Source organism: Ambystoma mexicanum, chromosome 1p (assembly GCF_040938575.1).
Source record: "Ambystoma mexicanum isolate Mex_15411 chromosome 1p, UKY_AmexF1_1, whole genome shotgun sequence".
Lineage (NCBI taxonomy): Eukaryota > Metazoa > Chordata > Amphibia > Caudata > Ambystomatidae > Ambystoma > Ambystoma mexicanum.
The window spans coordinates 503,842,134-503,866,187 of NC_090921.1; the positions used below are offsets into that span (position 1 = coordinate 503,842,134).

Here is a 24,054-nt window from a genome sequence, read left to right on the forward strand (position 1 = left end):
AAGGCCAAGTTCAAAGCCTTAATTGAATGGCAAACGGCAAGAGTGATGACAGAGGATGACAGATGTTGGGCTAATTGGGTGGGGAGGCATGACCAAGCTGACCCTCCCGGCACCTGGAGTGGTAGCCTGTGTGTTGCTATCGTGTGGAATATTCCGTGTGGAACAAGTGTGCCAACCAATTGTAGAGGGCCATGTATCAAGAGAACCTGATAGTTTGTGCAACCAATGAATCATCGTATATTTTATGATGATGAAGATGACTTGTACTAGAGGAGGGTTTAGTTGTCCACCTGATGTTAGAGACCCAATCAATACCCCCTGTTAGTATGGATCGTATACTTAGATGTTTCCTGAAAGCCTATAACATCCCCAAGTAGGTTTTCGTAGTTTGCCACGTAGTGTGACATCAATAATGACGGATTTCGACCATATTGTTTGTTTTTTATGAAATGCATTGAGAACTCGAGCGAACGTCGGATGATGTCCGTTGTAACCTCCCTGTTTTAGCCAATTGCAAATAAAACAGAACAAAGTTTTGCCAACTTCCTAAGTCGGTTTTGATTATTGATGTTTGAGTAAATTCTGCATCCCCATCCATCTCTAAGTATCGCTACCTCGTATTAAAGGGCCCAAGTCTATGGGCTCACATCAATGCCTTCTCCGGTACACATCCAGCTCCTCTGCCCATGCCTCACCTCTAGCCTTCTCATTCTGCCTTATGTTCTCTATGCATCGTTCTCTTTGATCCATCACCTTCGTTCCCACCTTCACTGCTGCCTCACTCTCACTTTTCTCTCCACGCCACTCATTTCTCCAGGTCTGTCTCCCACCACAACCCCAACTCATGCTGCTGTCACCTTTATCGTGCCTTTGACTCTATTGTCACTCTCGGTTCTATGTCGTTTCATTGGAATAAATGACCTGTGTCCTTCCCTTTTAATCACATCATTTCTATTTGTTATTCCACTCTGCATTCCTTTTCTTTTTCGTTCAATCCCCGCTTTCTTTTGTACTTCACCCCCATCTCCTTCACCTTCCTTCTTACGTGCACTTGCTTTCCTCTCAGTTTCTCGTTCTTTCCATGCGCCTTCAACTTTCTTCCTTCCACCTCTTTTCTTTCATTCCAGCATTCAATGTATGTGTTCTCCTTTTATTCCTGTGTTCATGTCGTTTGCTCTTTTCCAGGCACAGCATCCTCCTTTATGTTTCACCCCTCTTTTTTGCATTAAGCTCCTCCAGCAGCTCAGTCTCCTCACTCGACCCTCAGTCACCACCCACCCTACCTTTCTCTTTAGTTTTACTTGGCATTCGGCTTTCATTGTTGCACAGTCAGGATTTTTAGCACCCCCTCAGCCCAGGCAAATCCCTCTCTGTGAGGGGCTAATGGCTGTGCTCTGAAAAAACTAAGGCATTTAGCATGTCAAAGAGCTGCTAACTGTGTGTGGTGGGGCGGTAAGGGGACACTGCAGGCCACATCAGACTTCTGTCCTTTGCCCACTGTCTTTGTGTCGCTGACACCGATGTTAATTAGACAGATTGTCAGTCATTCTCTACCTGTCCATGATACAGGAAGACTGATTCGCATCTGCCCTTGCAGCGCCCCCTCCCCACTCTGCGTCCCGGGCATCCACCCAGGTCACCCGCCCCCAGAAACAGCTACTGTTTAAACAATGTACCTTTTGACAAACAATAAGGCAGACTCACCTCTTACATCCGGGTGCTTGCTCTACCATTAAGCCACGGTCCTTCTCTAAGGTTCTGACTTTCACCTTCTTTTAGCACTAAGCCCTTGAAAAAGCACTCGTAGGCGAAACATGCCATCTTTTTTTTATTTTTTTTAATTTAATTTATTTATTTGTATTACGCTGGTCGCCCTCAGGCATCAGGGCGCCACATGAAGACACATCAGACAACACGTAGACTAATGGAGACAGGACATCTTTGCGACATCCCATCTCATATGGGAAACCAATGGATTCCTGCTAAGCCTAAACTATTGGTCATTGGTATCTCTTCTGATGGACACTGCGTGCAGCAATCCTGGGAAGTTCTCTGCAAACATAATGGGCCTGATTCACAGAAGCATTTTATAACGGCGCAATCCCAGAGGAAAACGTTCTCTGAATCAGACCCACCGATGGACGATAGTTGTGGCTAAGTTGGACTCTGCACATGCATAGCACTTATTGGGAAGCTTACAATTTGAGCGCCGTTCTACGAATCATCACAAAACGTTCCCAATAATATATAGTCATAACTCTGTTTTTTTTTTTAGAGTTCATGATGCTTCGTCAAGGTGGGCAAAGTTAGGGGAGGTCCAAACATCTTTGTTATCCTATTCATTTACCATAGGCAGTATTTTGTTTTCATCTACAGACTGAACTGCTAGATGGATCTGCACCAAACTTTCATGACAAGCCTGGTAACGCTTTAGTAAATTTGGCAAAAATTAGTCCAGCAGTTTTCTCCAATATGACCAAAAGTCACCAACCAATAATGGATATCTGGGTTCATTCTCAACAGTCCCCAGGCCCACATGGTACTCTTTGTCAATTTCGTTGGTTGTCTTAGTCATGGCCCTCCTACTGGCGGACCCAGACCTAGGCCTGGCATCCCAGCAAGGAGCAACCAGATTTGCTCCTGAAAATGAACCATTCTGGCGAGTTGCCACAGGGGCTATATATGTGAACGGTGTGCCAGACTTTAAGCAGGGTTTGGCTGGACTCTGCATCACAAAAATCTCAAAGGTATTGCAGCCCTCCTGGGTTCCGTCCACCCTATGAGGGCTAAGGAAGCGTAACAGAGGGATGATGCAAAATGCTCCAAATAAAGTAGAAAAAATGGCAGCTATGAGACGAAGACTGGGCCCTTCTCAACAGGGTCCCTGAGCCACCAGCGACAGGGACCCACAACCCACCATAGAGGTCCTTTGGCTTCATTCATGTCTCAGGCCTGGGCCCTACACACACCTGATGGCCTGTGAACCCCCTACAGGGTTTGGGTAGCCACTGACCTGGCCACTTTGTGTGGCTTGTTGGAGACCGGATAGGGACGAAGACCAAAGAAGCCGTCGGCCATCATTTGCTTGGGCCACGCTGAGGTAGGCCAGCTAATACAAGCGCTGCTCATGTGTAGGATGAAGGTCTGTTGCTGGTCCACCCCTGGGGAGAGCCTCCTCTGACTGTGGCCGGATGGGCATGCTATACCACAGAGAGGCACGCGGAGGCAGTATGGCCACTGCCACAAGCTGGCCTATAACGCTATCTGCAATAGCCTTAAATTAGTGTAACATATATTGTCATGGAGTGGTTGAGCTGTTTTTACTTGCCCATTGTATGCACTCTCTGTTCCTCTAGGATATGCCATTCTAGGGTTGGCATGCAAAATGGTGGCATCTAGATGCCTGGTCTCTTACAGGCAGGCTGGATGGGTTGTGTGCCTCCTCCTCTCAATTATAGGGTTTGTCATCTCTTAATGAACCTAATTGCGGAAGAGTGTCCTGCCCAAGCACCCGTACAAAGGGCCATGCCATATGGGGCAGGGTAAGAGGCCACGCCATATGGGGCAGGGTGGCTGGAAGCGAGGTACGCGCACGGAGTTCCATCCAGTCCTGTATGTGGTGTGCTCTTAGAACGCCAAGCATGAGCCAAGGGCGGGAGTCGACGTAGTTGGGCGATTCAGGAGATGACCTAGTTGCCTAACCTGATGATATTACCACTTGCCCAGTAAAGGTTGTACTGCATGGACCTCGCTGTTGTGTTATAGAGAAGGTTAAGTAGCAACCTCCACCCTCTCAGAGTGCGATTGGGAGGTGTGCTCTGGGATGGGGTGTGCTGTCCGCAGCTGGTAACCACCCGGTGTAGTGCACTGCCATGGATGTAGTGTCAGCTGTTGCAAAGCACTGTCAGTGTCCCAGGTTCCACATGTTCAACATCAACAGAGTTCCTTTCAGAGCAGTAATCTTTTGGGGGTGCCCTTAGATCTGGTAACTCAGGTTAGTAGCCCATCTCCTGTTCATGCTGTTATTTCCGCAGGTTGCCCAACATGCTTTCCTTTGCAGCTGTTCTAGCAGGGTGATCTTGGTGTTCGCCACTCTCGCCTAGTGGTAAGAGTGTTGCCAGCGGGCCTAGGGCTACACATATATGGCATGGTGTGATTTGTGCCGTCATCAGTAGTTGCCATGTGTGAGGTTATGAGCAATGCATGGGGCAGCGCTAAGGTTGCGTTGCTACCTTAACTGGACAATTGCAATGGTTTTCAGGATTTAGCATCACAACCTTAAGTGCGTGATTCTGACTCTCTTTTTAGTTTTGGCTATAAGGTGGAAAGCACTACCTATAAGCCGAAGCTATTGCATTGGAGTACAGCTAGGGAGAGATGACATATAAGGAGGGACACAATGTTTGTAGGTGTTGTTTGGTTGTTTACCCACCCATTTACTGCCCAGGCAATGCTAATCCCTATGACCATTGCCATCCACTTCCTGTCCCTACCCGCCCACAACACACCCTCCTAAGATCTCTTTGAACTAACTGTATCAAGCCTTAAATCACACTTTACACGTGAAGTGCCTGCCAGGGTTTTTTTCAAAACAGTCTTCTGAGAGCTAATGGTTTAATAGGTGCTGAAAGCACGCTGCTGATGTGATAAAAATGTCTTAACCACGTCTGTCTTTAGCCACTTGATTTATAAGCAGTATGGGTGCCCTTCACTGAAGTCCTGTTAAAAACAAGCATTAGCAAAGCCTACATGTTCGACTTGTTTGTAGGTATTACATAAGCATCTGGCAAATGCCTCTCCCATGCCTACACAAAAGCCAAAACAGTTGGCATTTCCAATGCGTGTCTTTGTTGGAGGCTGCTCCTATCCGCTGCTTTCTCCCCCTCTCACCATGAGCTCTCTGTCGCTGCTGTTTCCCTTCCCCCTAGCTCCTTACTGAGCACACCCTCCTTCCTCCCTTTGAGTCTCTCTCCCACGTTCTCCTTGGCTCTCTGGCCACTGTTTCCCGCGTTCTTTCCGCTGTCCTTGGTTTTGGCCCCGGTAAAGCTGCCGTTGTCTCGCTCTCTGCGAGCGTCGCCCTCTTCCCCATTCTCTGCACGTCGGTTGAACATGTCCAGGCATGTTTTACGCACCGTCAACAGCAGCTCCTAACAGCATGTTGTGTTTATTGGCAATCATCGTGGAATGAAAAATGAAGGAAAAGGGAAACATAAACCGATTACGTTTTGACAACAGATAAAAAAAAGTTCATAAGTTTACACACAAAGAAAAACAAAGCATTTCTCCGCAGTATAATTGGAGGTCAATGCAGTAACGCCGGAACAGATTTTTAATTCACAAATTATTTAACTACCTAACGTTTTTACATCTTATGCTTTGCCATATGCAGTGGCAACACAAACATCCAAAATTGACACTTTTGAAGAGAAAGGGGTTGCACGTGCCTTCAAAGGTAGGTGGAAAGAACCCCATAAAATGCCCTCTCACCGACATTCCCCACAATACCTAATCCCCCACAATAGCGTGAGATGGGGGTTTAGATTCTATTAAAGACAAGGAGGCGAATATTATGCATTAGCTTTCTTTACTCTGACATACACAGCAGCAAAGAAATAAAAACATTTTTATAAAACTTCAGAAAAATGTTTTGTAACACAACTTCAACAAATACATTTATAAATGTCCCATTCCAAAATGGCGGACAGGTCATGCCCCTTTGGTATCCAATGGGCATGCAACCCAGTCCATAAATGTCCCTTTCTCCAATAACAAATCCTCTTTCTGATGCTGTCCTTGAAGATAAATCACTGCAGCCATCCTTCACACGATTCCCAGAACGAAGAATCCATGTACCAGGCAAACTTGAACCTTCTCCATAGAACCAGAGCAGATCTCCTTAAAGCAGGGCTTCTCACCCGAAATCCAAAACAACCAGAACACAATTAGGGCGGGTGGGAGAGATAATATTCGCCTCCTTGTCTTTAATAGAATCTAAACCCCCATCTCACGCTAATGTGGGGGATTAGGTATTCTATGGCAAGACAGGAGGCTCCTATTATGCAAGTTCAAAGCCCTTGCAGAACATTAACCGCTACGTGAGCAATGCGTTTATGATAAAACGTTTGGAAAGTTGACTCTCTTGACCAATCAGCTGCTTTAAGGATCTGTTCTAGGCTGCCGCCCAAAAAGGCGGCCTTAGAGGCCATAGCACCCCTAACAGAATGGGGACCAAAAGAGGAAGTGTCAACACCCGCCTCCCGCATAACCCACTTAATCCATCTGGCTAAAGTGGAAGGGGATACCGGTTTATGTGGTTTCCTATAGGAAATCAACAGCTGAGAGGTATTAGGAGGTCGCAGATTTTCAGTTTTTAACTCAAAACATTTTAAACATGCTATAACACACAATTTATTGTTTTCAGGGAAGGCGGGATAAGAAATAGAGGAAGTCATACACTTTGTTCTTCTTGAAATGAAAAAGGTAACTCCCTGCGGGGTAAACATTTTGTTATCCACATCTAAAGCTCTGATATTGGACACTCTTTTAATAGACACCAGGCACAGCAGCATTGCTAATTTGGAAAAAAGTTGTTGCAAAGACAGATCTTCGTTAGGGGGCCAGGCTCCAAAGAGATCCAATAGTAAATTAACATCCCAAAGAACTGAATATTTAGGCTTTGGAGGGATTTTAATACGAATAGACTTGAGAGCTCTACGTACCATGAAGTGTCTACCCACTGGTTCCCCTTTAACCAACAGATGACCTGCAGAGATAGCGGACCTGAAGCCATTAATGGTCCTGTAAGCTTTACCTTCTTTAAATAAACCTACTAAGAAATTAACTACTTCTACAGGAGGGGCAGAAATGGGATTGAGGTGCCAAGCACACACCAGCTAGACCAGCGGTTCCACGCTGAAGACTATCCCACTTTGGTAGAGGGGGCCCAAGAGTCTCTGATGACTGACATAGAGTCCTGCGAAAGGCCTCGGAAGCACCAGGAAGCACTGAAATCTTCCACGCCATAAGGGAGAGGTGCCCCTGAAGGACCAACTCGTGAGAAAAACCCCCCGGGTTCGTTAGTAACTGAGGATGACAGGGAAGAAGACGAGGAATGTCTACTGAGAGCTCTAGGAGCGCCGGAAACCATATCTGGGAAGGCCAAAAGGGGGTTAGAATCACTAACATGACCTCCTGCCTGAGTACTTGTACCAATACTCTGGCTATCATTGCAAAGGGAGGGAAGGCATACAGCCTCTGACCTGACCAATCCTGAAGAAAAGCATCGGTAGCTAGAGCGCCAGGATCTGGTCTCCAATTGAAGAACCTGGGCACCTGACAGTTTAGCCTCGAGGCAAACAGATCTACTGTAAACGGACCCCAAAGGTATTCTATCTTGGCAAAGAGGTCCCTGTGTAACATCCAGTCACTCTTGTCTTGGAGGTGTCTGGAGTTCCAATCCGCTACCTCCTTGTGGATGCCCGGAAGGTACTCTGCCCTCAACACAATATTGCGGTCCAGACAGAAATGCCAAAACTGCTTCGCCAGATCTGCTAGGACCTTGGACCTGGTTCCTCCCAGACAATTGACATATCTCACTGCTGAGACATTGTCCATGCCTAGGAGCACACAACAATTCCCCTGATCTTTGAGGAAACTGCGGACTGCAAAAGAACCTGCTAACAATTCCAGGCAATTGATATGGAGATCCCTCTCTTCCTCTGACCATTTTCCCCCGTGGAGACCTGACCTAGCCTGGCTCCCCAACCTGCTCTGCTGGCATCGGACTCCAGAACTACATCCGGGGAGGGACCAAAAATCGCTTTACACCAATTAACACTCTAAAGTCTATAGAATGCACAGTAAGGCACGAGCTAGAGAGAGTAACTTAGCTGTGTCAATCAGCAGCAAAGAAAGAGGATTTGTTATTGGAGAAAGGGACATTTATGGACTGTCTGCATGCCCATTGGATACCAAAGGGGCATGACCTGTCCGCCATTTTGGAATGGGACATTTATAAATGTATTTGTTGAATTTGTGTTACAAAACATTTTCAGAAGTTTTATAAAAATGTTTTATTTCTTTGCTGCTGTGTATGTCAGAGTAAAGAAAGCTAATGGATAATAGGAGCCTCCTGTCTTGCCATAGAATTGAATCAGGGACATAGGAGCTTGTTGTTAAGATTCTGGATGCATTGATCAGCGCAGGACTCAACATGGCAATTCATGTTCCAGAGCAGAGGGCACATGGCCTAATACAGCGCTAAGGCGCAGAAGACTACATGTACCAGTATACATCATGGCTCACTCCGTACAAACACCCTCACAGGAATACACACCCTAGAATGGAGTCTCCCTCACACTGTACATGACCATACAAGACTCTTCCAGAGAATACACTCTAATTCCATTACTACAAAAAGTCACTGGGGAGTTGCTGTCACATAGAACTAACTGTACCAGAATGTGCACTGCCTCCCTAAGGGCACAATATCCAGCTCATTTCTGGTAAACAAAACGAACGGTGTGGATTTTGGTTCATCTCTGTTCTCTCCATGATATCAAATAGGTATTCAGAGATTTCTATGGTAGGAAACTTGACAGCTCCAGTCCGTGTAGTGGGGAGGGGATTACAGTGGCTCCATTCCAAGCGGGCGTGCGGGGAGAAACTATATAGCCCGATCCACAAATCACCAGGTGGTAATTTAGTCCCGGCTGCTACCTGTCCACATTCAGTGTCAGAGTGATACTCCTGCCATCAGGCTTTTTTCCACCACCAGTAGCCTGCGTAACACCACCAGGGTTTCGTAATGGGATGTACGGACCAATTGGCCATAGCCTCATCCTACCAAAAGACAGGCCTTACCACACTTTTGTCTCCCAAGGCCCTTGAGTCCCTTACATATTTTACGAGGGGATATACAATAGGGGTGTGTGTGTGTGTGTGTGTATGCTTTCACTGGATGCCTCCTAGTTAGACAATCACCCAGCTATGTGCCCACATATGGATTCTAATCACATGAGCTACTCCCACAGTGCCTTTGTCAGTGTTGTAGTACAATATCAAGTCCCAGAGCTAACCCGTGGCCTATTATATCTTCAAACTGTTAAATGAAACCGTAAGAAGGGGTAAAATAGGCCAGGAAGACAGTATTAACCGGACAATCATTGATGTGCGGGGTCGTTGCTTATGGACTCCCTCCTACATATTCCATTACATGTGCCAAACATCACTGCTCAAACTGTGTTGGGCAGATCCATGACAGAGTGTGCATCCTTACGAATTGTGGGAAGAGATGAGCTAATTGACTTCTCAACAGGTTCTAACCTCAGTGTTGTATAAAGCCAACCAACGCGGTCATTCTTGGTCTAACACTTAAGGTGGGTCTCCTTTTTCTCATTGTTGATGAAACATTCTACATAACAAGAAGTGTTCAGCAGATATGGCCTATGCACTGAGATTTGATGCAGCAGTCACCTACTCCAAGGATCAGTGTAGCGCATTATAGAGAGCCTTAATTATGAGCCCACCATCTCAGCATGAGGTACTGCACATAGGGTAGAGCGTAATCAGTCGGTTGAGACTAGAATACAGAAACCAAGACATTATGCGAATATGTGGTTGAAACAATAAAAGACAACACACTATGTGCTTTTTAAAACATATTTATATTACACATGTTAACAGTTTAGGCCATGTTTTGGCCAGTGGCAGCACAGTGATTTCCCCATAATCGTACATTCTTTTGATCAAGTGCCAAAGCAGGGACTAGATCCCACATCTCTGGGTTTCCAAGTGAGCAAGGAATCCCCTAGACCACATTTCTGCCTCACATTCCTATAATGATACATAAATATGTACAGGTACTCTGATAAATCCTAGACTTCATGAATTATCTAGATCTAACCCTTTCCTAGCCAATGTGTCACCAAATATAGTAGGGGGTACTTTGTCATTGTTATACACATACATTGTTTGGTTTTAAGCTTCCTCGGTGGTCAAACGCATGGGAGTAATAATGGAAGATAAAGAAAACGTAAAACATGTTAGGCATAAACTCTTATATAAATATCTCATCGATTATGATGATAATGTAGTTGATTGAATCATTTTGTGTGGCATAATATGAGCCACAATGTAATGAATCTTCTGTGACATTAAGTATCAGTATCACAATACCATTAAATTATCTCATAATACACAATATGAATTGACAGTATAATCCCTTTAAATCATCTTGTGTGGTGTTATCTGAAGTCTCATGTGGATCCCTTTAAACCATCTGTGACCTTAAGTCCCAGTATCATGATTCCATTGACTCTGTGTGTGAATAGTCAGAAGACTCACTATCATGATCCCAATAAATCATCTTGTGCAGCATCTGAAGTGTCTTTCTGGTTATAATTTTAAATCATCTTATGTGGCATTATCCAAACCATCATTTTCATGATGTCTTTAAATCATCCATGATTTTAAGTCTTAGTCTCTTAATCCATTGACTCATTATAGGGATCATTATCTGAAGCCTCAGTATTGGAATCTCAAGAAATCATAATATGTTTTATTATCTGACCTCTTGATATCAAGTTTCAATGAAAACATCTTGTTTGACATTGTTTGAATTGTCACTATTATGATCTCATTCAATTATCGGCTTTGGCATTAGCCGCAGTCTCATCAGTATCATGATCCCATTAAATCACCTTTTGTAGCATTTTCTGAATTCCCAGCATCAGCCCTATTAAATCTTCTAATATGGTATTATCTGATGTCAGAATTCCATGAAATAACTGAGTCTTCTTGTGTGGCGTTTTCTCAAGTTTCAGGATCATAGTGCCGTTGAATCCTCTTGAATGGCATTCTCTGAAGTTTCAGTATAACAGCAGTGATTAGAGGGAATGATTTGAGAGAAATCTTAGCAGTCGCTCGAGTGGCTTCTTATGGAGAAAAGAAAATGTTACAATGGCAGTCTCCGCTACAGGGAAGCTAAACTTCTCAGACACGACTGAGATTGTGAAGCGTTTTTATAACTGTGTATTATGAGCACTTTTCACACATGTTTTGTTTCTTCAGAAAGCAATCCTTAGTATGTTTATCACATCTACTACATACAGCTTGCTCGTCGGAACAGTAGCATGTACCATCCCACCACTTATACCAATGTCAATCCTTTTTGGATCATGTTCACAAGTGCCCTCGTGTTGACAAATTACCCTTGCACAGTGCTTCCAATTTTGACAATAATCCAATGAATTCTTATAATTGCATCCTCCTCACGAATATCAATTATTTCACACATAATCAAAGACTAATGATGTGCCTGGGAAATGACTGGGAGTATCCGCTCAAAAGGGTTTGCCGTCAGAAAACCAAAAGAATGTGCATCCACATTTCCCACCCACATTTAGCCAACTTTCCACACTGACTGTACATACTTATGTGGCATTATCTACCCGATCCACAGGCATCACCGGGGGTAATGGCCCAGGGTCCGAGTTAACTGTCCGAGCGCCCATGGCAGCCACTCACGGGAAAAAACTCTGGGATGCCGCAGCGTTTGAGTCTTGTCAGGCAGGTAAGGCCCGGTTGAGGGCCAACAAGCTTGCTTTTGTGGAGTGAAAAGACAGCCCCGGAGTGATAGAGATGTAGAGGCTATGCTAGGCCCTGTTGTGAGAGTGAAGCTGGCTAATGTGAAGTTCCATTTAAATATAAAAGCCAGTACAAAACAGTGATTTTCAACATAAGGCCTAATGAAATGAAAGCAAATGGGCCTAGCCAACTCCACAAAAATGGAAAGGTGCGCAAGTGAAGGGTAATCTACCTGAGAGCTTAAAACTGATGCATATGCCCAAAGAATGGGAACAGACATGTGGTGCTACAGATGCTGACTTTGGGTGAACTGGGAAAAGGCACCTTTTGACAAATTCAAAACTGCAGCAGTACACATTGGAAATATATATGGAAACGATAGGCATGTGAAAAATACCAAGGAGAAATTGTGCCTTACATTTAAAAAGTGAAGCCAAGTGACATATTTCAGAGAAAGACACTCACTTTTCACAAATAAACTGACATTCAAATGGAAAGGCACACTTGTTGGATTTTTCTATGGACCCTGTACCCTATGTGTGAATAATACCTAAAGTGAACTTATATCTGTCCAAACCGTATGTCAAGAAAGATTATATTTTAAACCACATTCCCAGATACAATGCTAACATGTTATATGTAAGCACATCCTGTCGATTTAAAGATGTTTTTTCTGAAGTCTGGATGCAGCTGGTGATTTCCCTGCTGAACTGAAAGGTCTGTGCCTTTGAAAATTTGAACTCAAGGCTTGGGCAGGGCCCCCCATGAAAAGCAGGCCTGGTTTTCAGCAATAAATACAAAGAATTAACAACGAATTAGATCAAAACCGTGGGAGTTACAGATAACACGGCCAGCAGAAATGACTTTTCAGGTCAGGCATCCTCATTAACTGTGCATTAGTGGTCAACAGAAATGACCTTTTCAGGGCTAACTCGACTTCAAGAAATGGCTTAAGAGCCACTAATGGATGATCAAACATTGTGCATGAAACAGATTGCTGATAAGCAGATGTTCGGGCCAGGTGACAATGGAGAAATGCAATTTAGGAATAGGTGGGGTCTGGTGTGAAACTCAGGGACACTTGGGGTGTCTTGCCATTGACTAACATTGAATACATTAATTTGAATGAAAAGCACATTGTGTGTTCAGCTGAGCTCATCTCGAGTTTATATTAAAGGGGATTCGAATTCGTCAGGGCCGTGTAAAAAACACATTTTTGGTGATGGATACAAGTTGAGTTATAAAGATAATTATGATTTCTTCCTTCCAATAATTCCGAGGGAATGGAAATTTGGTGTGGTGATACGTTATAGAAGTAAGGTTTGAATCAGGCAGAAACAGATTTGTGACTATTTTGACTCAGGAGTAAATCAATAAATAGCTCCTCCCAGGAAGGTTGTGAGATATGATTAGTATTTTCTGACTCGCCATAAAATATAGAATTCAAAAATATATATCTGCCTACAGTTATCTGAAAATTTAGGGTAGCTGCCATGTTGTTAGATTTTAAAGTCACTGAAAAAGTTAAACTCACTTGCCATTTTGGGATGATGAATCTTTCTCCTTCTTCAGCCTCCATCATTCAAACCCCCAACTTCTGGTCCTATCAGCAGTCAGTGGGCATCGTGGTGGGAGGTGAATGGAGAGAGCTAGCCAATCCGTATCATGGGAATTATGATGAAATGTAGGTGTCACCCGCCCTATGAGAGATCACTTTTCAATCTGAGAGGGATCTTTCTTTCCTTGACTTTTCGACTCTTGGGATCTTTCCTTGGACTTTTGATTTTTCCCTTGACTTTCCCACTCTATTGCTGGAAGTAGTCTGCTTCTGGACTCTTGCAAAGAACTAGCAGGGAGACAGGAGAGCTACCAAGGCCTTAAACATTGCATGGGATACAGAGACTGGGAAATCTAGAAGCTTGCTAGGCCTGCAATTTGAGGAGCGAGACGAAGTCTGGGTGCTGGGGGCTACCCTTGACCAAAGCCTTTGACCAGATCTGTGCTGTCCTCAGAGGAGCCCCACTGTTTCCCTGGATGCCCCATAATCAAGGCCTCCCATGTAAGTAGAGTAATTAAAATACCAACAAAAGGTGTGGGGGAATCTGCCAGCCTTAATCTCCATCCCGCATAGCGGTTAGAGGGGTGGAACTGGGGAGACCCTTGGCACCTTTTAATAAATCCAACTCAAATTAATTCCACTATAGAAATTCACCATATCCATTTAAATTGAATTGAGTTGGGAACTGCCTGCCTTAATAATTTCCATTAAATTGCGGGGAGTGGGAAGCTGTGTAGACCCTTAGCGCATTAAATTTAAGTTAAATCAATTCATTTCCATATAGAAAATCACGGGATGAGTTTTGTTAGAGTTTGAAACTAACAAAGTTCATGCCCAGTGTGTTAGAGCCGGTAAAGACAATAAAGAACATGGGTGACTCTACCTTTAGTGAAAACCCCTGCCTTCTGTACAGAAGGGGGGTGTCCATAATCCCAAAATAAGTGACCCTAAAACGCTGGCATTCAAGTGAATGTAAAGTGTGCACAACAAAATTTTCCATTTATTTACTTGCTTCCCAAAATGATATTCCCAAAGCCCTGCATTTCATGCAAATAAAAAGGCCAAAATGATTTTCCGATTGAGTTCCTTTCTTGACGTTGCCTTTTAAATAAAAAACACAAATCTTTTTTTTTCATTGTGTCTATTTGTCAATCCTTGTCTTTAAATAAAAAGCCAAAACAATGTTGTTACTGTATTTCCACTCCTTGTACCTTGCTTTCAAACTAAAAGGTCATATATAACTGATGTATGGGGGTGGGGGTTGTTGGGAGAGAAGAGCATTGTGATAACCCAAGCAAACACTGGGGGAAGTTAAAAAGTTGTACTTTTTAATGTATAAGATGTCCTCTGTGTGTGTTTGATGTACAGTCTCTAAATGTTACCCGTGTGTTGTAGTATCTGTACATTCCTTAGAAATCCAAGTTAGTCAATTGGTGCATGTCATTTCAAATTGTGACATTGTGTAGTGCCACGGCGTTGGTGGCTGATGTTTTGGTTGCTATTCTTCTTTGTCAAACCTTAAATAAATATATATTCTTACTATACCCCAGCCTGGTCCCTATCTCATTGGTGGTACAGAGGGTATTTGTTGGGATGGTGCGAGACAGGTTGGAGGCCTCATTAAAGTTGAATCTGTATAACCGCTTTGGTTGTGCGCCACCTTGATTTGGGGAAAGGAACTCCCGGAATTGAGAGTGACCGCCTAATAAACCGCAATACTTTTAACAAGCTCATTGACCCTTCCCGGTACTAATGCTGCATAATTGCCTTTTGATATTGGGTTTGTATGGAGTTAACAGCACTTTTGAATGTCAGTAATACAAAGAAGGTAGCACTGCTACGGCGGAAGGCTCAACTTGATTCCTTGTCAATGAATAAAGCAAGACTAATTTGTGAAGTCAAGGAACCTTAGCTGGTTTTACTAATGGAATATATCCTAAACAATTAACCCAAAAAATGTCCAGAAGGAAAAACCCACATACACACGAGGGGCTTGAAAAATTGATTTCCTTGTATTGAAAACATATATTTACAGATATATACAAAAGCAATTTCTTCATTGATTACAAACAAAAACGAATCATAATGTTTTCAAAAGAACCAAAAAACACAATAATACAACTTAGACAAGGTGTTGTGAGAAGAAATTCAAAAGTTTAAACATATAACAAGAAAAAAAGCAAGAAAGTGTTTGGAATGCGCAAGTCGTATAACACATATCTATATTAAACAACAACTTGTGTTCTTGGGAATATCGGTGTGGAAATGAATTCATCGGTGGTTCCTGTAATCTTGGAACTGTCTAATAAAGTGGGTTCTATCTAATTCCCAACGTTTGAATGTCTATTCTGGTCAGTTTTATTGGGACAAGATGATCCCAATTTGTTGTGTGCCAACATTGCAGGGGGAATCTTGGTGGAAGTTCCACATCAAAGGAAAACAATCAACATGCAGTATTGTCTCACTTAACCACAATAATTTGGTTCATAGGTCCCCCTTGCTTGGAAAAATGAAGTTTCGGCGGCCATGGCGTCCATCTTGTAACCAAATTAGAGGGACGTGGGAGCCGCCTTCTTCAGGGCAATTGAGAGACCCCTTGTGGCCACTCTCTTGGTCGTGCAGTCTTTCCCGACTAGGCGTAGCAGGAAACAGGACTGGTTGCTGGGCTTGTCGGGAGGGGGAGGGGAGAACAATGTGTACCCTCTTAGGCTGGAGTGTGCTGATCGCGCTCCAGCGGTTGGTAATAGAACTCTCGGTGTGGAAATTAGTGAAGGAATCCGGGTGTTCCTCTATGTTGCAGAGCCTGAAATGGTGAGGTTCATTTAGAATCCTGCATCATGCGGTACTATGACGAGAACGGGCTTGGTTCCTTCTTCGCCGTGTGTACTTCCAGCTAGCTGCCTGAAGACGTGTGTTTCCAATGTTTTGAATGTCAGTGCCAAAGATGGCTGGTGTATGTGAAGTGATTTCAAGATTATATATGATAGCTCTTTTGATTTCATATCATCTGCTATTCATTGCTTAATGTGTGTATTGTTCCGATTATTCTCAATATTATAATTTTGGCAGTTGGGTGCAAACAGCCTAAACTACCCAATTGGTTACATTTAGAACAAATCAGCAAGCAAAATACAAAATCTAATACGTGTCAGTTAAGTTTTCTTTAAAAAAGCCTTTAAAATGGCATGTCAAAACTAGGTTAAAGGAAAGTTATGTTTGCAGCGAGAAAAATAGGATCCCATACATTCTCCAGTCATTGGTGGTAAAGCACACCTAACTCGACCCCAGCAATCATAAAAGAACCATATCTCGGCCACCCCCCCCCCCCCCGAGCACCGCTGAACCGATCTGCACCACACAAATCAAAGCAAGGTTTGGCAGCAGACCATAGCTTCTTGCTAAAATGTGCTGCACAATCCCCCTCCGCCCCCGTGATAGCTGTAGACCAGAGCACACTTTGCTCTATGAGAAACAGAATGAGAAACGCATGCTCAGTGCCCCCGCCCCCATACCTTTGCCCCAGAGATTCATTGAATGGTTCCAAAGTTACAGGCATCTGAAAACGTGTTCTTCCATTGGGAGTCCAAATTACCCATAACTGCTATCGCTGACTGTAATTAATAGCTATTTCCAGAAATTTAAAAACAGAAATAGTGTTTTCAAGATTTGACGACTGAACATGTACTGCTTGTAGGGTTAATACATTTGTAGAAGATGTGTGTATAGTGCTCCTTGTCAGAATACGGCCACTTCAAAGCACTTGCCACACACATGGACGGCTCCTTTCAGTCTGATCTTACTTTGACTGGCTATTGTGATTGTCTGATTGGCCGATAGGTGTTTCATCTGGCGCTTGAAGGACGGCGACAAGTGGGGGTGTTTTCCTAATGGTAGGCTCGGTACATTGGTCAAAGGGAAGATGGTCCGATCCTGTGTACCCGGGATTGAAAGCTATGCTTGGGTTCCCATTCGGCACCATTGACAGATGCGGTACTCGGATCCCAAAACGTCAGTGGTTTGTCCCATCCTCAGTTTCCTGTCCATCTGGCATGGTCCTGAGTTTGTTTTTGTGTTGGCTGCTTACCAGACTCCAAATCCCAACTCTTGCCATGTACGTGATTGAAGGCTGAGGAGATGCCCAAACTCCATCACTAAATCCTCAGTTCCAGAAATTCCATGCTCTGTGTTTTCCACTTGCAAGAGGCTTCACACAGCATGACACGATGCGCACTGCATCTTCCCAGAGGCAGCTGCAGAGCCAGGCCTGTATTTCAGTCATACATGGCGGAGGCGTGCTGCAGCTGTGAAGGCATGTTCTCATTTCCCCCAGCAACTTCACATTGCATGTCCAATTATGTGATTATACTATGTAGCACTGACAAATTGTGAAAGCATAACAGATGCCTTTGCAATATGTATACAAAAGCCCAGCCTATTGACTTTGTCAAGCTTCATGTTGCTGTGACCTGCTGTTGTGGCCTCATGTCTCCAAACACGACAAGCGGTTGCTTTGCTTAAGAAGGCCGCACCAGCATACACGTCACAAATGTGAAGATTACAACTCATTATGACATCATTTAATTCATTATTTGATTGTTTTACAAATCAATGATAGTATTATTCAAAACGGGTTAGCGCGCTAACCTATACAATATTGATAACTTCCACAGGCATATCATAAACCAGGAAGCCAATTAAGGTGTTGAGAGGCAATTGCCAACGTGACCGTAGATTTGTAAGAAAATGTGGGGAAAATGGCAAAGAAATGACAATCGCTTTCCAAAATGCATCCAAGGAAAATCTTATGTGCACGCCTGCAACAGCAGAAACGGTCCCTCGCGCAGAAAGGCGCCTTCCGACCATTATGCAAGTCCAAAAGCAGGCGCTGCTCCAAACGTCATGGCAAACCACCCTGGAGAGCCTTGCTGCTGAAATTCAGGCACACGCTAAAAAGTGTGCCTCTTCTCCTCACCAAGCGACCTCCCCCCACAGCAAGGAAGCACCTCAGCACTGCCCCAGGATTCCTGGAGCAGGGGTCGGTTCACACCTCCCACTAGTGCATCCGCCCAGCAGACTCGCGCCTCTTCGGGCCTGCGGCCTTTCTCGTCAAGTGCGGGCTTTCCAACAAGGCTGACGCTGTGCCTAACGCTTCGCTTCGATGAGGGCGGGCAGGGGGACCCTACCACTGGTGGGACCCCGAAAGAAAACTGATGGGGTGTGGGTGCTGCTGGGGGAGCAGGCCCTTACCTGTGAACTTACACATGTAAGCCCGTGCTCACTCGAAGGGCTCAGTGCTCAGAAGCATGGCGAAGGCGTATTAACACACCCAAAGCAAGCAATAGTTCATTTTCGGTGTTTTGTACAACCCTGCTTGTAGAGGTAAATTCCTCCAGAGATCTAAGAGGGGAGGAGAGTGGATTGAGGGGAGAGGGCCACTTGTTTAGGTAACCCTCAGAAGGGCCCTGGTACGGACAAGAGGGAAAACTCCATGAGAGCCCGAAGCTGCATCACTGAGCGTCCGACTACCAAACATGCGCGCGCAGAGGTCTTCCTGCGGCAGCCTCTGCTCCTGCGAGGGTGCGAAAGGCGGAGAATTGAGATATGCCCAGGGATACCGGGGCCAGCCGCAGGAACCGCTGATAGCTTCATTGGTCAGTGGACGATTTGAAACACTGAGCTGGTGGCCAATTTCTTTCCCTGGCTGGTTCCCTCCTCTGGAACAGCCTCCCTCTTTCTTCCCGCCTTGAGCCGGATCTCCTCAAATTCCAGAAGCTCCTCAAGACTTTCCTTTTCACCTCCTTCTTCCCCCTCCCCCTCCCTTGCTAAACCCCACAGTCGCAGAGATTCGTGGCCAGGGCCCTTATGTGTCCTTCTGGGTCCTGGCCCTCCCCCCAATCACATCAGCCTCTGCCCACTCATAGCACCTGCCTTTGGGCACCTACTGGCCTGTGCTCACGGGCCTGCACTTATTTTTTGGCAGTTGACCACTCTGTCTAAGTAATCCCTGCCAGGCACTTATACAGCTGCTTGCAACTTACTCTCTAGCACTTCCCACAGTGGAACAGCTAGCACTTACACCCCCCACCCCTTCCCTCGTCCCTTCCCTCACGCGCCACCTGCAAGTTTGAATGCTCTCAAGGCCTGGTAGCACCACTTCTTTCTTTCTCTTCATTGTTCTTACATTTGCCTTTCGTTCCCATGTTCCATCCCCGTTGCCCTGTGGGTACTTTAAAACACAATTTACTTAATGCATAAGTGCCTTGCAAATGCACAATAAAAAAATAAAATTAATAAAAGGTCCTCAGGACCGTCTGGGATCAATAGAAGTAGGCTTCCCAGGAAAGAATCAAAGTCCACAAATCAGCCTGTTGCAACAGTACAAAGTAATCAAATGTTTAAATGATAGTCACCGCGCCCTGCTGTGTATAAAACAGAGAGCGTTTTCTCTTTCTCTGCAACGCAATGCCGTTATATCATGATAAATCATTATTTTAGCACTTCTGTTAATTCCCTCTATCATAGGGACCTTTTTTTGCCTTCTTGGAGTAACCTTTTCTATTTCTGTGTGAGTTTTTGTCAATGTCATTTTTAGCATCTGATTTGACAGTCATTGCTTTGTGTTTCTATAAGCAACACATAACTAGCAAGTACACCCATTCCTAAATGATTATGCCATTACCATTTACTGGCCTGCAAAGTTACATCTTCCCCACAAGCACCCGGATCACAGCCAGCGATGGATAGACTTGTGTGAAGTCCAATTGAGGAATGTTTCCCCCCCCCCAAGTCTCTTAGGTGGGTTCACTTGAGTGACCAGGCCTCCATATTCTAAAACTCTGGTTCCACCACCAATGCTCAGAGTGGACGCTGAGGCGGGAGTCGTCAATCGTGCAAGTGCAGAAGCCCAGAAGAAGCATCATTGTCTGCAAAACCTGCGACGGTCAGTAGACAGAGCTGAGATCAGGTTATCTTCATTGCATAAGTGCTGTGGAGTGGATATTTCCAGAGCGATGCACTTCCCAGTCTGTCATATACTAATAAGATGTCAGCCGTGGCCAGCCTGACTCTGTCTGACAGCTGGGCACGTTGGCTCAATAAGCCACCTGGTAGAATAGCCAGCCTTTGCGCCCCAACATGCTGCTTCTGAGACAAGAAGGGTCTTTGTTATGGATGAGGTTCACCTCAAGATCTCGTTAACAAGACATTTCTCCTTAAATAGAGACTTTGGTGCGGAGCCACCTTATTAAATCAAAACTAAGGCAGTGAGATGAAAAATGCACTCTCCTCTCGAAGCCTTCTCATGAACTATACGATCCGGCATCTTTGAGGCTTTGTAGATAATGCTTGTAGAACAGACTGTGTGTGCAGCAGGATCATTCTTTCTGTTGCAGACTGGTAGATTTTCAGGTCCAGCCCATCTCTTGTGAAATGTGACCGTTATTGCATACGTTAAGATCTGACGACTGACAGATACAGGCAATCTCTTGGACTCCATGGAGGGGATTGCCGGTGTTTACGGCACTGGTAATACTAGTGCTAGAAATACTGGCTGTTTATTGCCGGTGGGGGCCTGATTTACTTCCAGCACTTGGCAGCCACAGAATTATCTGAAATGTTCCCAGCAATCACCCAGACCAGCAAACTTATAATGACCCCCACTGTCTTCCCCCAGAGGCCTGTGAGAGCCCCTGTCTGATGGCAGACTCTGCCCTTTCCTCATTGGGCATGGAAACACACAGTCCCATTATGGTATTTGAACCCCAACCATGCCTTCAGATTCCACAAGTCAAAGACCTAACCCATAACTGGCTTGTGCTTCCTCTCGGACCTATGGACCTTTACCGATTTTTTTTATTCAGTTGCTGAATGCCAATTAGGCCTAATTTATTTGTAACAAATGTGCTGCTTTTTCTTACCACAAACAGTGGGGGAGGGGTGACCTCCCACACCCTGTCCTTCCACCCACCACCCCTCCTTTATATATACCTTAACTCTAAGTACTATGTTTGTGGTAAGAAAGCAGCATAAAATGTCGAAAATGGGTAATACCCTCCCTCTCTACCGGCTTCCCAGAGGTACAGGCCTGATATGTACATGATCGACCCATCTTGCCAAGGGACAAGCCTGGCATATACACGCTGCAGCAGCAGCACTGCACCTACCATGACTGACACTACCCCAGCCCTTCATGCCTTCCCGAGAGCCTTTTAACTTTTAACAGGCTGGTTTATTCTTTTATTTTTTTCACCCCTGCCCACTTAGCACAGTGTGTCATTCAAACGCTGAAGGTTGCAATGTGTGGGCGGGAATTAACAGCTTGAATGCATGCTTCCCTGAAGAAAATACAAAGGAGATACATAGACAGGCACCCTTAAGGAATTCCAGAAAGGACCGGGTATTCTGTAATGTTTTTCGAATGCTTCATTTCATCTTTGCTCAGGAAGTGGTCACAAGTTCAAGAAAGCTTGGAAATAATTTAGTTTGTTAACCTAATTAAGGCATCAACTTGTTATCTTTTGGAACAATTATTTTTATAATACCCTTGGCTAACACAGTACAAGCACACTGAACTGAATATATAGATATACATATCAGTATCACCAAAATAGCAACATACCCAAAGTAGTCTTTGACCACTAATGACACAGGGCCTCATTACGACCTTGGCGGAGGTCCATGGCGCTATTGGCACCATGGACCATGGCGCTAAGTTGCCAACTCCGCCATGGGGGTTGGCGGACTTACCGCCCCATTCCGACCTTGGCGGGGCGGTAAGTCCCCAATCCCCATTTACCCTTCCCCATTCCCATTTTTGCCCCATAGGGCATAATGGGAGTGGGGAAGGCGTTAATTACGCCACCGTAAATTACGGTGGCGTAATTAACATCAAGGTCCCTTAGCGCCATGGATTTTTACACCTGCTAAAAGCAGGTGTTAGATCCGCCATGGCGCTAAGGGATCTCGTACTCAGGCGGTAAGGGTCGGCGATGTTTACGCTGGTGTAAACCCCTTACCGCCTGGGTCGTAATGAGGCCCACAGACATATCCACAGCACCTTGGCCTGGGTACGTAGCCGATAGACTCGCCGATTGAAACCTGAAGATACGCAACACTCCTCTGAAAATGATGCTCCCAGGGGCTTGACCATTGAGCAAATTGTCTTAAGTGTGGGAGTCCCCTTGGGCCTTTCTGGAGACACCTCCTCCCAAGTGAATGGAAATAATATGTTTCCCCTCGGGGTACTGGTTGACCATGTTGAAGTGTATGCCAATGCCAGCTTGGGCCCCCCCCCTCTTTGAAACCTAGCCTCTATCCTGCTACACCCTCACCCTTGAGAAAGGATCAGATGAATATGTGAGGCCCCCTGATTATATTTGGTGAGTGCCCATGTCCTCAGATAAAACACCCCTTGTATTTTCTGATGGGGCAGTAATCGATGGTGTCTAGGTTGTTATTAGACAGTGCTGGGATGGGTACTATGTAGGTGGGCTGTTCTGGATGAGGACATGTGGCGCACTGGGCAATGACAGAATGGGTATCCTGTTATTCAGAACTGACCGGATAGATTGCTTGTGATTTGACAATAACAGAATTACTAAATATTTGCCAAGGAATAATGGAGTAGGTAGCTTGTGATTAGGCAACAACAGAATGTTAGTTTATTTTAACAGGAGTGATGGAGTGGGTGGATAGTAAATATGAAATGTCAGAATGGGGAATTTGGTATCCAGGAGGGATTGAATAGGTAGCTTATAATTATGCAGTGACAAAACGGGTAATTTGTTACACAGGAGTGATGGAATAGGTAGCTTCTTATTAGGCAACAACAGAATGTTAGTTTATTACCCAGGAATGATGGAGCGGGTGGATAGTGAATAGGATATGACAGAATGGGTAATTTGTTACCCAGGAGTGATGGAATATGTAGCTTCTGATTGGGCAACAACAGAATGTTAGTTTATTACCCAGGAATGATGGAGCGGGTGGATAGTGAATAGGATATGACAGAATGGGTAATTTGTTACCCAGGAGTGATGGAACAGGTAGCCTTGGATTAGGCAACAACAGAATGTTAGTTTATTACCCAGGAGTGATGGAGTGGGTGGATAGTAAATATGAAATGTCAGAATGGGTAATTTGTTATCCAGGATAGATTGAATAGGTAGCTTATGATTATGCAATGACAAAATGGGTAATTTGTTACACAGGAGTGATGGAATAGGTAGCTTCTTATTAGGCAACAACAGAATGTTAGTTTATTACCCAGGAATGATGGATTGGGTGGATAGTGAATAGGATATGACAGAATGGGTAATTTGTTACCCAAGAGTGATGGAATAGGTAGCTTCTGATTAGGCAACAACAGAATGTTAGTTTATTACCCAGGAATGATGGAGCGGGTGGATAGTAAATAGGATATGACAGAATGGGTAATTTGTTACCCATGAGTGATGGAACAGGTAGCCTTGGATTAGGCAACAACATAATGTTAGTTTATTACCCAGGAGTGATGGAGTGGGTGGATAGTAAATATGAAATGTCATAATGGGTAATTTGTTATCCAGGATAGATTGAATAGGGAGCTTATAATTATGCAATGACACAATGGGTAATTTTTTACCCAGGAGTGATGGAATAGGTAGCTTCTGATTAGGCAATAACAGAATGTTAGTTTATTACCCAGGAGTGATGGAGTGGATGGCTTGTGAATAGGATATGACGGAATGGGTAATTTGTTACCCAGGAGTGATTGAATAGGTAGCTTATAATTATGCAATGACAAAATTGGTATTTTGTTACCCAGGAGTGATGGAATAGGTAGCTTCTGATTAGCAATAACAGAATGTTAGTTTATTACCCAGGAGTGATGGAATGGGTGGCTTGTGAATAGGATATGACGGAATGGGTGA

At 44.6% G+C, this 24,054-nt stretch overlaps 1 protein-coding gene across 1 annotated transcript in view; it reads left to right on the plus strand.

Annotated features, from left to right (window-relative positions):
* Positions 1–24,054, plus strand: part of SEMA6B (semaphorin 6B) — a 563,759-nt gene that overhangs the window by 474,717 nt on the left and 64,988 nt on the right. The gene's annotated exons all lie outside the window — the stretch shown is intronic.